Consider the following 16,017-nt stretch of genomic DNA (forward strand, 5'->3'; position numbering starts at 1 on the left):
TTTCTTTCATCCTTTTGCTCTCTGGTTTAATTCATACTTTATAACATGTTATAAACAGAAATCACTTAGATATATTATAATATAAATAATACTTTAATTATATTATAATTTTATTTATATATTATAAATATAAATGTTTTAATTATAATATTATTTTATTTACAAAATACAAATTATTGATATTTTAATTATTGTTATTTTTTATTTAATTTTTTATTCATAATTGCATATAATTTATAATTTAAAGTTTACAAAATCATGAACATAAACTTAAAGTCCTAAATATCATTTAGATATTTATTATATCTAATTTATAACCTAAAGTTTACAAAATTATGAGAATATATATATAGACCCAAAGTTTTGAGTTTCATTAAAGTATTTATTATAACTATATCTTATTTACAACTTAAAGTTTGCATAAGTTATGAAAAATATGAAATTAAACTCATAAGATTTTATTGTTCAGTGAAAAGTTCTATATTGGTTGTTCAAAAAAAAATTAGTAATCAAACAATTTCCCTCAAAATTGGAGTTCAATTCCCATCATTTCTACAAAGGATTCAAGAAAACATATGTGGACTCATTCATCCACTAAATGGGTTATTTCGTTATTTTATGGTCTTAATTGATGCATCTAGACAATAGTCTTATGTTTGTTGCTTATCAACTTGAAATATTATTTTTGCTAAACTATTAATTCAAATTATTAAGTTGAAGACACATTTTTCAGATTATCTGATCAAGTCAACGTAACTAGATAATGCTGGTGAATTTATATCTAAGACATTTGATGATTATTGTATGTCTATGAAAATTGATGTTGAACATCCAATCTCGCATGTCCACACTTAAAATGGATTAGTTGAGTCTTTCATCAAATGACTCTAAGTAATTGTACGTACTTTATTATTACAAACTCAATAACCAACTTTTATGTGAGAACATACTATATTACATACTACAACTTTAATTCATTTACGACCTTCTTCTTATCATCAACATTCTCCTTTGTAATTAGTTATTGATCACCAACCTGATATATTCTATTTGAGGATATTTGGTTGTATTATATATGCCCTTATTGCATCTCCTCAACGCATAAAAATAAGACCTTAACATAATTTGAAAATTTATATTGGATATAATTTACCATCTATTATCGGGTATTTGAAACCATTAACCAGTGATATTTTTACTGCACATTTTACAGATTGTCACTTTAATAAGACAACATTCCCACTTTTAGAGAAAAAGAAAATGTCTTCTGAAGTTAGACATGAGCTTACTTGACACTTACCTACTATGTCTTATTTAGATCCTTACACATCTCAAAGTTAAATTGAAATGCAAAGGATAGTGTGTTTATAAAGTATTGTCAACCAAATACCTAATACATTTATGGATACAACAAAAGTGACAAGATCACACATACCAACTATCAACGCATCAATAAGAATTAATGTAATTACTAAACAGTCCATTAGAGTCGTAAGTGATCAATCTGCTACACACTAGAAGCGTGGTAGACTTATTAGATTGAAGGATACTTTTTTTGGAAAAAGATAAACAAAGAATCAAAAAGATATAAATCATGATGATCCTAAAATAATTGAAGAGTCCGCACTAGTTGATATTTCTCCAAAAAAGATTATGCTCCTTGAAGAGACTAGATACCTTGAAGTGAAACAAACTCCTAAAATATAGGAAAATGAGAATACAAAGACCTCTATAAATTATACTTATACACAAGAGATATGAATCCATGAAACGATTAACATTGACAATGTATTCTCATTCGCAGTAGCTACTAAATTATGAATGATGATGCTTTTGAACCACGTATTATAGTTGAGTCCAAAAAAAGACATAATTCTCCTAAATGGGAAGAAGCAATTTGAACAAAATTAGTTTCACTTGTAAAATGTCAAGTGTTTGGGTCTATAGTCTCAACACTTAAGGACGTATTATCCGTTGGATATAAATGAGTATTTATGAGAAAAAAATGAGATTATATGATATAAAACAAGACTTGTAGCCTGAGGTTTTTCTTAGAGGTCAGGTATAAATTTTGATGAAATTGTGCACCTGTAGTGGATATAATTACATTTAGATATTTGATTAGCTTAATAGTCTCAAAAGAATTGGATATGTGTCTAATAGAAGTAGTTATTACTTATTTGTATGAAAATTTAGATACTGAAATTTATATAAAACTCCTTGAAGGATTTAAATTATCAGAAGCAAAAAGGGTTAATCCAAGAGGCATGTACTTATTTAATTACAAAAATCATTATACAAGTCAAAACAATCTGAAAGATTATGGTACAATTGTCTTAATAAATATTTGAAAAAAAAAGGGTTATATGAATGATTTTATATGACCATGTGTCTTTATAAAAAGGTCAAAATTAAGATTTGCTATTATAATAGTTTATATTGATGATATAAATTTAATTAGGACTCTTGAAGAGCTTTAAAAAATTGTTAAATATCTGAAAAAAAAATTTGAAATGAAGGATTTGGAGAAAACAAAAGATTGTTTTGACTTATAAAACGAACACAATTCAAATAAAATATTTATCTATCAATCAATGTATATTGAAAAATTGTTAAAATGTTTTAACATGGTTAACGCTTATTCTTTGAGCACCCTAATGATTATTAGATCTCTTGATCTAGAAAAAAAGACTCATTTCATCCGAAAGAAGAGGATTAAATGATACTTAGTCTTGAAGTACTATATCGTAGTGACATTGGTGTTTTATTAAATTTGACCTAGTGCACTAAACTGGATATATCATTCGCAGTGAATTTATTGGTGTAATTTAGCTCTATAACAACCTATTGCCATTAGAATAAAATCAAACATATGTTTCGTTATTTATGTGAAACTAGATATTTGAAATTATTCTTTTCTGTCAAATCTTTTAAAAATCTTAATTTGGTTAGATATACAAATGCTAGTTATATTTTTTACCCTCATAAGACCTACTTACAAACGAGATATATTTCTACTTATAATGACATATCAATATTATGATGTTCCACTAAACAAATTTTGGTTGGAATATCTCCTAATCATTAAAAGATTTTAACTCTTTATGAAGTTAGCTAAGAATGCATATGATTATGGTCTATCATCTATCACATCCAGAATACATGCAATTTTTCTTTTACAACAGACACTACTTTCATATTTTATGAAGACAATGTAATATGTATTGTTCAAATTAGAGATAGATACATTAAAAGGGACATAACTAAACATATTTCACCGAAATTATTTTACACTTATGAGCTCTAGCAAGGTTGAATGATTATTGTCAAATAAATATGATCTACTGATAACCTTGCAAATTTGTTCACTAAAATATTACTAACATCAATATTTGAAAAGTTATTGTATAACATTAATATGTGGTAACTCAATAAACAACTAAATTAATTCTACTATAAAGAGAGGGATAATTCATCTAGGGAAATAAATTTTTTAAGTTTGTCACATATTAGATAAAATGTATACTGTATTATTTTTTACTTTATTAAATTTTGTCTCGTTGGGTATTCCTAATAAATTTTTTAATGAGATAATATAAATATATCTAATCTCACTTTATAAAATATTAAATAATTATATTTATCTATTTTGGTTTTTTTAATTAATTTTTTTCTCAATAAAATTAATATAATTATTTATAAATGATAAAAATTAAAAGGAGAGTGGTACATATGCAGTGAATTTTCCACCACATGCAGTAAGTGATGAAGAGGGCGCATGGGAATGAGAATGTGAGTACTTACTACCATGGATAAATTTAAGACAAAAAACAAAAGCCGTTATTATTCTCAGCTCTTTGTACAGTGGAAACTGCCACGGTAAATACTCATTAAATCATTTTGAAAACAACATAGCCGTCTCATCGTTTTCTTTCGTCATCTTGTTTCGTCTCTCAAGAAAAACAACTCATTTCTTTCATCTTTTTGCTTTCTGTTTTAATTCATAATTTATAAAACATCTATACAATTAATTGTAACTTTATTACTTGATGCCAAGTTGAGATTGCTAGCTGAAATTCATTGAATAAATAAGGCCCAAAGACTTATTCCCATCCAAGGTATTGTGAAATTTCAAACTCTTATATTCTAACTTAAAAAAATCTAAACATCTATTTATAATTGAGAAAATTAACAATGTCTTTTCAAATTTAAGTTATGATTAAAAGTAAAATTATTAGCTTTAAGCCAAGTAGCTCGACTAGACTCGCAAGCCGTGTATTCTTCATGCAAATGGTGTCGTTTTTGGTTGGATTAAAAGAAATAAAAATTTGTGGCTTTCTTCACTTTCATTTGCGTCTCTCTCCACGTCTCTGGTTTTCAGTTCTAGACTACAACCTTGAATCCTCTGTTCTAGCCTCAGTTCTCCGTCAACAAGGATTTCCTAGGTGAAACGGTTCATGTTTTTCCATTTTTGAACTTTGAATTTGTTAATTTTTAGCTTAAATTTGTTGAGTCGTAACTTTGGAATTAGGGTTTTTGAATTGGGGGTTTATTATACTTGCTTATTTGTGTTATAGGCTTGCCATTGTGGATTTCATTTTATGGCTTCTGATGATTTTGAAATTGGTTTGTTTCAATTATTCTAATTAAACATTAAACCCTATTTTGAAGTTGGTTTGCTTATTTTGGAGAAGAACCCTATTTTGTTTTTGTTGTTTTAGTGTATAACCAGTTTCCAGAAGATTATCTATTGAATATTTATTCAAAACACAATAATCATTTTCTTACGCCAAAGAACTATTTTCATTTATTTCAATTGGAAACTACAAAAGAGTAGATATAAGTAATAATTCTTTGAAAGCATTTTTTCCTTTTGGCAATATCAAATCCCTTTCCAAAGTCCTTTAGTCTTGAGTTCTTGTTTAAAATTGTGAAAGCAGAGCTTTCATCAGTTAAAAGTTTAATTTCCTCCAGTAATTTGCTTTTGAACTTCTTTTTAATAAAAGAACCTTATTTGAATTATATCGTCTCTTTTTATTAAATTATTGTTAAACTGACTACACCAAATAGTTGCAACCTGGATGTCATATTTAGGCACCCCTTTGTCATTAAATCTACCCATGTTTTTGAAGTTTTCTGTTTCAGAGCGATGAGTTTTTGGGTGTTTTCTTTTTTGTTATTTCTTTTTATCTATTTTTGCTACCCTGTAAATTATATATATCTTCAATTAAAAAAAGACGTGATTGAGTCCTTCCAGGGATTTTTCATTATCTTTTTTCTACATTGGAAAAGTTCAGTGATAGTTCAGGAAACATGTAAAATAAGTTTATGAATTATTACATGTCAGACATAATTAATTGTAGACTTGAAGATAGAAAAAGATGACAGTGAAGGATCAGGACCAATGCCTACAACTTGCCTATAACTTTTTGAAAAGAATTGTTAATTTTCTAATTTTAATTTTGAAATTTGCCCCAAAATCTCTGTGAATGATAGAAACTACTGTTATGGTGATATCGGTTGAAAATGTTTAATTAGAAAATAAAATCACAAGCCAAAATGTAATTAAGGAGAATAGTTTTATGATTCTCTGAATTTTTATTGAAATGGTAAAATTTTTGGTACTTTGTATGATATTAGAAATGGAATCTCAATGACCAAAAATGTTAAAATTTGTGGTACTTGATATGATATGGTAAAATATATTCTATATATATCTAATTTATTTTAATTACATTTATAGCTAACCGTCTAATTATGATTGTGATTTAAAATATGACATCAAAAATAGTAGAACCATCCGGAGCAAGTCGAGTTTCATCACAAGCATTTACAACTAGCATGATGGCTCTTTCTGTATATGCATCGATTAAGAGAAAATCGGTGCAAATTGAAGCACCTATACCTACTGAAACAGTTGGAATTAATGGTGTGGATATTGATTTGGCTGCAATTGAAGATTTTGATGTCTTATCTTCAGTTGAAGAAGATGAAACAATTAAATGTACTGAAAGACAAACAAAAGCACCATTTTCTATTATTCCATCTAATAAGAGAAGGAAAACATCAGTTGTTTAGGAGTGTTTTTTAGAAGATATGTTTGTTACTATTACAGATGCTATATATACGGTATGCAAATATTGCAAGAAAAAGTTGAAATTGCAAAAGACCAAGGCTACTTCCCATTTGACATGACATATGGGTCAATGTGTTGATAGGAAGAAAGCAATGAGGAATGATTTAGTCGTGGGGGGGACAAACTATTTTCGATTTTGAGCGTTCAACCTTAGGGTTTCCTACTCCAATTGTGCTAAAAACAAAGACGAATTATGAGCATCACAATATCAGTTTGAGTTCAATTAATAATGTTTATTGTTACTATAAAATTGTTATGAAATTAATTGTATTAACTAATACAATGATTATGATGTTAGTGTTTCAAGTTCGAGAGGCCCTGACTCACCTAGTTATGATATTTGAATTGTCGTTTAATATAGTTGAGCACCCCGACTTCATTAATTTTTGTCACGTTCTGTAACCTTTTTAAGAAAAAATTGGAAAGAAACAAGTAAAAGCTGATTGCATTAGGGTTTATCAAGCAAAGCGTATGAAGTTGAAGAACACTTTTGATGAGACCAGAAGGATTAGCATTACTACTAATCTTTGGAAGTCGGATCATCAAAATATTGAATATATGGTAATTATGGCACATTGGGCGGACCAGTCGTGGTCGTTAAATAAATGAATTATAAATTTTGTGCACTTACCTCCGCCTAAGACAACAATAGACATTGCAGTAGCAATTTTTGACTGTTTAAAGCGTTGGAGGATTGAAAATAAGGTAAAATCAACTTTGCCAATTGTTTTAAAAAATGCATGTATAATTTTATTGCATCTCATTATTATTCATTAATTTTGTTTGTAGGTGGAAACTGTCGCAGTAGACAATGTTACTGTAAATGATAGTTGCATTAGAAGGTTGAAGGAAGATTTTCAAATGCAGAGACCTTTGTTGTTTGATGGAAGAGTTTTCCATGTTAGGTGCACTGCCTATATTGCAATTTGTTAGTTCAAGATACGGTGGCTATAATTAAATCCATCATGGACAATATTCGGGAGAGTGTGAAGTTTATAAAAGCAAGTGAAGCAAGACAAAAAAATTTTGCGAAAGGAAGCTAGTTTTGGATTGTGCCACGCGATGGAATAGTACATACAAAATGCTAACGATAGCAATACAATTTAGAGAGGTTTTCCTTCGTTTTATGTTTGTTGAGTCAAACTATATATATTACTCGACCAAGGAAGAATGGGAGAGATTGGAGGTTATCTGTGATTTTTTAGAAATATTTGATGATATAACAAAATTAATTTCTAGGTCGCAGTATACAATCGCAAATAGGTATTTTCAGAAATGTTTAGGATAAAAGAGATCCTTAAAGAGCGAGAATTTGATGAAGATTATTCTATATTGACGATGGTACGAGCAATGTCAGAAAAATTTAAGAAATATTGGGGTGAAGTGAATTTCCTTATGGCAATCGCTAGCATCATGGATCCCAGGTAATTAAGTTATCAATGATTGTGTTTATTATAATATATATGTAGATAAAGAACATGTTTCTAACTGATTAGTTTGGCTTGTGATGATTTTAGGATAAAGTTTCTTATGATTACTTTGACATTTCCCATTTTATATGGTGAAGAAAATGCCCCTGTGGAGATAGAAAATATTAAAAAAATATTAAAAAAATTATACAAGGAATACATTGATATGTTATCATTAGGAAATTCATCAACTTCATTTGCACATCCACAATAACAGATAAGGACCCAACAAGCACTATCAAGTACATTAGATAATTATTGTCATTAACTGAAACTTTATAACATATCATAGGTTCTAATATTTAATTTGTAGGTAAATCATCAAGCTCTTGATATTATGAGAGTAGACAGTATGGTCTTGGATATAGTTGGTTGTGTTTGAAGGATCATAAAGAGAAAACCTACTTAAAAGAAACCATGAAGTCTGAGTTGGAAATGTATCTTGTAGAACGTGGTGTTGAGATACCTGATGATGTTAACTCAAACAACTTTAATGTACTTCATTGGTGGAGGGATAATCAATACAAGTATAAAGTACTTTCACAAATAACAGTCGATATCTTAACAATTCTTATTACAAAAGTAGCCTCTGGGAGCACATTTAGTGTGGGTAGTAGAGTGATTGACACGTACAAGTCATCCTTGTCATCAGAAATAGTCAATATTCTTATATGTGGAGCCGATTGAATGAGAACACGTTATAATATGAAGAAACAAGATGAGGTAGTCAATTACTTATCATAACTGCATGATCTTTAAATTGATTTTTCCTTTAATTGTTGGCAGTATGATTAATAGCTTTCATTCATTTTTAATTTCTTGAAGATGGAAGGTGAAAACGAGATTGTTAAACTTATCTTGCCAGATAAATAAAGATATAAGGTAATATAATATTTAATAGCATTTAATTCTTAATTGTTGTTGTCTTTATAATATTAACTTTGAGGGTGTATGTGACGTTGTTTTTTTATCTTAATAGAATTTGGTTGGGTTTAATAGCATTTATAAACTTTTTTGCACCTATATTGTTAGTTAGATAAACACTTTTTGTCTATTCAAACAAAGCAAGGGTAAAAGAGTAAAGCAAGTAAAAGGAGACAAGAGTGATACTATATTGGGTTTATTAGGGTAAACCCTTGAGGCTTCCTTGAAGTAAATGAACCTCATCAGGTTATTGATATAATTCTGAAATGCTATTATTATACTTTGAGGGTGGAGAAAACTTCCATTATTAAATATTAAAAATGTTTAGGTTATTGATTCAAAGTTTGTTTTGATTTGTTTGAATTGTTGAATGACATGATGATCTTGGATATATTCTTTGTTTGTATCTTTTCCTTATTTGGTTGTCTTGATTTGTAGATTATTTACTTTAAATTGGGTTTGAAATGATTATTTGCGTTTTTGTATGGTTGAAGTCCTTTTTTTTTATCGCTTAGTATAATTGTTATATAAATGACTTGTTTGGTGCAAAGTTGCAGGAAATTATATTAATTTTTTCCTTAAATTTCTGAGTTATTTAGACTGTTGTTTTGTCTTAGATTGGTGGTTTATTTGTTTCGCCTTCACTGTTTTCTAATGAGCTATGTTATGGACTATTAATTTACTTTCTTCCTCTTTTTTTTGTTAAAATTACTGAAGCATCTGTGTTATTGTCAGACCATCATCTTCATAGTAGTTACCCCAGTTGTCAAATACTTTCATCTGCTTCCTTATGCTGGGATTCTGTCAGATTGGTTTTCTGGGTGTATGAATCTCTTTTCAGATCTTCACCATACTTGTGTTATAAAATATAAAATGAAGTGAGTAATCCTCTTGAAGTTGGTATGCGAATATGCTTTAGTATGCGCTTGAAGACTACTGCTTAAGATTCAGTCCCATATAGTTTTGAGTTTTCGGATTTGCAATCCACCGATTAGCATATTGTGATATCATTCAAAAGTGAGTTTGACTTCTTGATTTAGAGATGATGCAGGATCTGATAAACTGAAAATGTTGTTGTCTTCCCCAGGGGTGTTTACTAATGATTTGCGAGATCAAAACTCCGGATGAAAAAGCATAAATATTAGTAGCTATGGATCTCTTACAGTCATTGATGGAGGGGAATTTGTTGGAAGCAGCCTAGATTTTATACTATACCACAACTGATAAACAAGAATGGAAGTTACAGGGATTCATTATCTGCTAAATTAGTTTTGTGTTTCTTCTTGAAAATATTTAAAATATATAAATATATTGATTTACAAACAATGAAAATGCTTTAAGCGATGTTTAAACGAAAATAACATTTTGAAACTGTGATCTTGTGAACTTTAAGCTCGTCAGGCTTGACTCGTTAGGCATAATCGAGCCGAGCTCGATAGCTCGGATCATTAAGCATATTTGACCTCAGCTCGTTAATAGCCCACGAGTAGCTCGACTGGTTAAGTATTCCGAGCTAGGCTCCTGAAAGGCTTACAAGTAGCTCGCAAGCCAACGAGCTTGAATACGAGTTGCCATTTCATTGCACTCAGTGAGCTCAAGCCGTGGCTCGAGCTCGAATGAACAGTTACTGAGTTGATATTGAGCTTGCCTGTGTTTAAACTCGGCTCAGTTTGAATCCACCCCTATAGATATCCCATCAAATCAATTGAGGCGGTGGGAATCCTATATAAATGGGTCTCCCACCCTTTACGTTTCACATATCCTTTATATGTAGTCATTGGGGAGATTTCGATCCAAGTGAAAATTTTGTTTTGCTTTCGTTATTTGGTAACACAACTTCTATGTCTAACTTCAATCTCCTACTTCAATATTCCATTCTCTGGTAAATTTTCCACATCATTTACAATATTTTATTGTATAATTTGCTTTTAAATATATTTCAATACCACTAAAATTTAAATTATATAATTGTTCTTTTCATAAAATACAAACATAAATATTTTAATTATATTTATATCCTATTTGCAAATTAAAAACCGTGAATATTTAAAATTTGTGGATATCCAATTTGTAAAATGTAAACATAAATATTTTAATTCATTATTACAAATAATGAATATTTAAATTATATCATTATCCCATCTATTATATGCAAACTATAGGTGTTTGAATTATGTCATTGTCCAATTTGTAAAATATAAATATGAATATTTTAATTATATTATTATCCCATTTACAAATTAAGGTGTCATAACAGGATAACCTTTATTCTATGAGTATTCATAATTTAGTTTAAACTATAAAATTAAATCAAACTGTTTAAAAATTATGGTTTGATTGGAGCAATAAATTTTTGAAAAACAGTTTTTAGTTTGGGTTATTGTTTTGACAATTTTCAAATTAAACTAAATAGTAAATCGCATTTTTTTAAAATGCTTATATATAACTATATTTAACAAAAATTTTCAATAAATAATTAGTTGTAGATCTTGCTTTTTTTAATATTTATTTTGTTATTTTCTTTACATGTATATTTTATTTATATATATATTATGTGTATATATTATATTCTTAAAAACTATAATTCAATTAATTTTATTAAATAATATATAATTAAAAGTAGATAATTTTAATACGTTCAAACCGTAATTCAAACCAAATCAAACTGCATTTTTTCAGTTTGATTTGATTTAAAATGTAAAATGGTTTGATTTTATTAAAGTAACATGATTACATCTAAATTGACAATCGGACGGGATTACCACAGGATTTAGGTTTTCATAACCTTGTTAATAAGTTAATTGAATAAAAGATTGTCAATTTCGATGTATTAGTCTAATCGCATATAAAAAAACTAATTGTCGGTACATTCATTATGTAGTATAAATTTTTAATATATTTTATAATATATATTATTTTTTATTTGTATATAATTATATAATACATATTATGTACCATATGATGGCTAGTTCGATGAACTAACGAACTCATGACTTGACTTGATTAAACTATCAATAAACCTTTAAATTAAGAATAATATAATAATTATGTAGAGTATTTTACTATATGATTTGTTATGAAATAAACAAATGATCAAAGACGCGAATACTCAATACATGAATGCAAGTATTTATGTGAAAACCTAATATGAAAAAAACCCACATGTAAATGATGGAGAAAATTTCACTATAAATAACAAAAAAATATTGACGGCAAGACTCTAATAAGAGTCTATTTGTACGATTGGAAATTTGTGATCAATCCAATTAATATATATGGAAAATTTTAATTATTTTAATGCAATATATTGATGGTTGGACTACTCAAGACATGAATGAGTCATTTGATTAGGTCAATATCCATTTGATTAGGTTCACATCTGTATAATTAATTGTAACTTGATTACTCGATGCCAAGTTGCGACTCATTGAATAAATAAGTTTTGGTCCCATTGCATTCATAGGTTCCTTGAATAAGTGATTATCAATTAAGTTGCAATCGTGGTAGTTAAATATTATATTATTTATTAAAAATTTAATTTTTTTAAAATTTATATATTATTTTAAAAGATAATATTATATATATATATATATTTTAGATTTATAAATATTGTTATTATATAATTATATATTATTTTATTTTTAATTATTTAATTATATGATAATATATTATTATTTAATTTGATTATTAATAATTATGATTATGGATAATCTTATGTGATTAAAGATATTAATAATGTATTAATTCATTATTAGTACCCATATAAATTGGATTGCCGATTGTAATGTTAGTTTCAATTTTTTTGTCTTTTTAAAATGGTGATCATTTTAAAGTTAAAATGTTAGTTTAAGATAGAATATTAATACCCAAATAATGTTTTGACCTTACAATTTTTCTTGTTCAACTCATAATACATGGATATATCTAGAGGGTTGGATTAGCCGGGGCAAGACCCGACCCACTAAAAGTAGGCATAGCCCTCAAAGACATGACTTACAATTTTACGGGTTGTACAAGGGGTTAGGATTTGATTCACAAGCCGATCCAACACAATCCAAAAAACAAAACATTAAAATAATAACAAATATATAATTGTGGATCGACCCATTAGAGGTACGCTCCAAGAGACTCTAGGCTTATAAGGAACTTGTCGGTTATGGGCCCATCACGTTTTTGCTGCACCAGTATTACTTATTATTAAATTTTAACAAAATAATATTTAACCATAAATTTAATGTAAAACCGCCCCTCATTTTTAGGGAATACCGAAATACCCCATTCACCGAGTCGATTACTCCAAACAACTATGCCTTCTCAAAAATTGAGTAAACACCAATTTTAAATTATGTCAAATTCCCTTTAATCATATAATTTAACTTCATTTTCTGATAAACGAAAGAAAAATTACTTATAAAAATAACCGTACAAGAAACAACTAATAAAGCTTTGCATGTAATTTAGATATTTAATAAGATATTTAAAATTTAGTGTATATAATATTATTCAAATCGAATATATTCCTAAATAGTAGTTTGTGTGATAAAATATGAGATTTTATGTATAAAAGAATATAAGTTCAAGTCTCTTTTAACGATATTCAATATCAAATTTTTTATTTATCTGATATAATTATTGTAAACTTAAAAGTTTTATCTGTTTAATATTGTTTTTCCAATTCAAATCAAATTTCTCGCTATAAAAAAAAAAAAAAATTTACAATAACTGCACAATAACTTTATTGTTAGAATTATTATTTGTGTAGGTTCAAAGCTCAAATGAACAAGATTTGATACATGTGCCTATTTTTTCAGGCCACCTTCCACCACTATGGGGGCCACTGACACATGATCAAGATAACAAGCTAACATAGCATTTCGTTGATACATGCTCCTAGGGTGTAAATTGAGCTCAAGTTGTTTGAGTTTCGTTTTTCAATTGAGCTCAAATTTTATATTGAATAGTTGGATGAACCAACGAGCTTATGACTTGAATAAACAATCAATAAACCTTGAAATTAATAATAATATAATAATTATGTGGAATATTTTATTATATGATTTGTTATGAAAGAAACAAATTATCAAAGACACAAATACTCAACACATGAATACAAATATTTGTGTAAAAAACCTAATATAAAAAAAAAAACCACATGCAAATGATGTAGAAAATTTCACTATAAATAATGAAGAATATAACATGAATAAGAAATTGTTTTTTCCTCTTTATCACTTTAATATAACTTTTATACGTAAACCCTAATTGATAATTACATGGCAAGTATACTACTTGTTCACCTTTCCACTGTTAGTCATTTCTATATTATGGCATGTCACTCCTGTCCATGGGTTATACCCAGATTTTCTTAAAAATTGATCTTTTAAATTTATTCAATCTAAATTCAACCTTATGAGTAGTGAAACCTTAAACTTTATTCGGCACAAAAATTATGGATTCAATCACTTGTAATTTTTAATTAACAACGCTATATATAATTATTATTTAATATATAATTAAATATTTAAATGATACATTATTAAATAATTAAATATTTAAATATGTAATTAAGTATCCAAAATTACATTCATCTAGTTTTATTAATTTATAATATATCATTATTATATGGCAATAACTCTATCAACTTTGGAGAGATAATACATTTCTTCCACTGAGGATTTTCTATCTTTTCATGCCGCCTTCTACAGAAGGAGGAACAGCTCCCATGGCCACTCCACCATTTCGCCTTTCAACGTTACCCTGCCATCCTGTTAAAAGATCCAAGACGATCAGAAAATGATAACTCAATTCATAATTTAATATTCAATGATCCATTTCATATATATATACACACACACACACACACACATACCAATTGACATGTCAAATCCACGGCTTTCGAGTTCGCGATATTCTTGACAAAGGGCACAGGGCTCGCAGCAAAAATGAACCAAGCAGTCGCAACAATTTCTTGGCTGAACTACTGCCGCATCTTCGTGAGATAACAGCAGGAGTAGCAAAATGTAAAACCAGTCATAGCAGCAAGTAGACAATAAAGCACTCCTTCTGTACCACAAGCTGCAACAAAAATAAAAAAATCACTTAATCACTTTACAACACGTTTATTTTTTAACCCATTGTTAGTTGATTCCTTACAGGTATGTCCTCGGTCTGCAATCTCAGCAACTCGTCCAAAAGTGATGCATGGACACCAAAACGTCAAGCAGCCTGTTAAACGATAAACAGATTAATGATCATTATGAAGCCTTGAGGCGGTTGTAGGAAAAAAAACTCATCGGCATAATGGACTTACAGGTTAAGCAGTCAGAGAAACAGTCACAAAGTCCAGAAGACCAAGCTTCCAATGTGGGTTGGTGCCGAAAGCCTTGAGCCACCGGGATTCCGGTTGGGGCGCCATACTTATTGAATTTCTGATTGGAGTTTGTTGAATTCATCGTGTTGAAGGATTGGAATTCTACTGGAGATGGTATCAGAAGAAAGCCGATATGCTCGATGAGCGTCCTTGGTGGGTTTAGAGTAATGATTGGGTTCACTGTTTCAAGTCTTACTGGCCCATCTGAATCGATAAAAATAAAGCTTTTTGAGACTAGTGACAATGTATGTATCCAAAACAACTGATAGGGAGTTAGATAGAAGCGACTCACCGACACAAGGCTCCAAAATGTATCTTTCTCATAATTTCCAAATTCTAATAAATCATACTGTAAATGTTTTATTATATATTAAGTACTACATGATATAATTTTTATCATATTATACCCCATATGATGAAAGTTATTTACCAAATCTATATTAAACTAATAAATTATATTGGTTGGACTGTACATCATATTATATATTAAAAATATAGTTTTATATATTATGTATTAAGTACTATATGATATAATTTTTTAAAAAATAAAATAATAATAAAAATAATTTAATCAACATATTATCATTTTAAAAAATATAATAAATATCTTTAAAATTTTAAAATTTTTTATATACAACTCTTATATGAAAAGATAAAGGGTTTAGAGTAACGAGTGGGTTCACTGTTTCAAGTCTTATTGGTCCATCTGAATCAGCAAAGATAAAGTTTTTTGAGACTAATGACAATGTGTGCATCCAAAACAACTAATAAGGAGTTAAAAAGAAGCGACCGACTAACACAAGACTCCAAAATATATCTGTCTTATAATTTCCAAATTCCAATAAATCATACTGTAAACGTTTTATTATATATTTAGTCCTGTATGATATATATATTTAGTCCTGTATGATATAATTTTTATCATATTATATATCATATGATAAAAGTTATGTACCAAATCTATATTAAGCTAATAAATTATATTAGTTGGACTGTACATCATATTATATAGTAAAAATATAAATTTATTTATTATGTATTAAGTATTATATGATATAATTTTTTAAAAAATAAAATAATAATAAAAATAATTTAATCAACATGTTATCATTTTAAAA

General features: G+C 28.2%; 1 pseudogene; it reads right to left on the minus strand.

The window, feature by feature from the left end:
- Positions 1 to 14,093: 14,093 nt before the first annotated feature.
- On the minus strand, positions 14,094 to 15,229 carry LOC123205387 (annotated as a pseudogene).
- Positions 15,230 to 16,017: the final 788 nt, after the last annotated feature.

This window comes from Mangifera indica, unplaced genomic scaffold (assembly GCF_011075055.1).
Source record: "Mangifera indica cultivar Alphonso unplaced genomic scaffold, CATAS_Mindica_2.1 Un_0004, whole genome shotgun sequence".
Taxonomy (NCBI): Eukaryota; Viridiplantae; Streptophyta; class Magnoliopsida; order Sapindales; family Anacardiaceae; genus Mangifera; species Mangifera indica.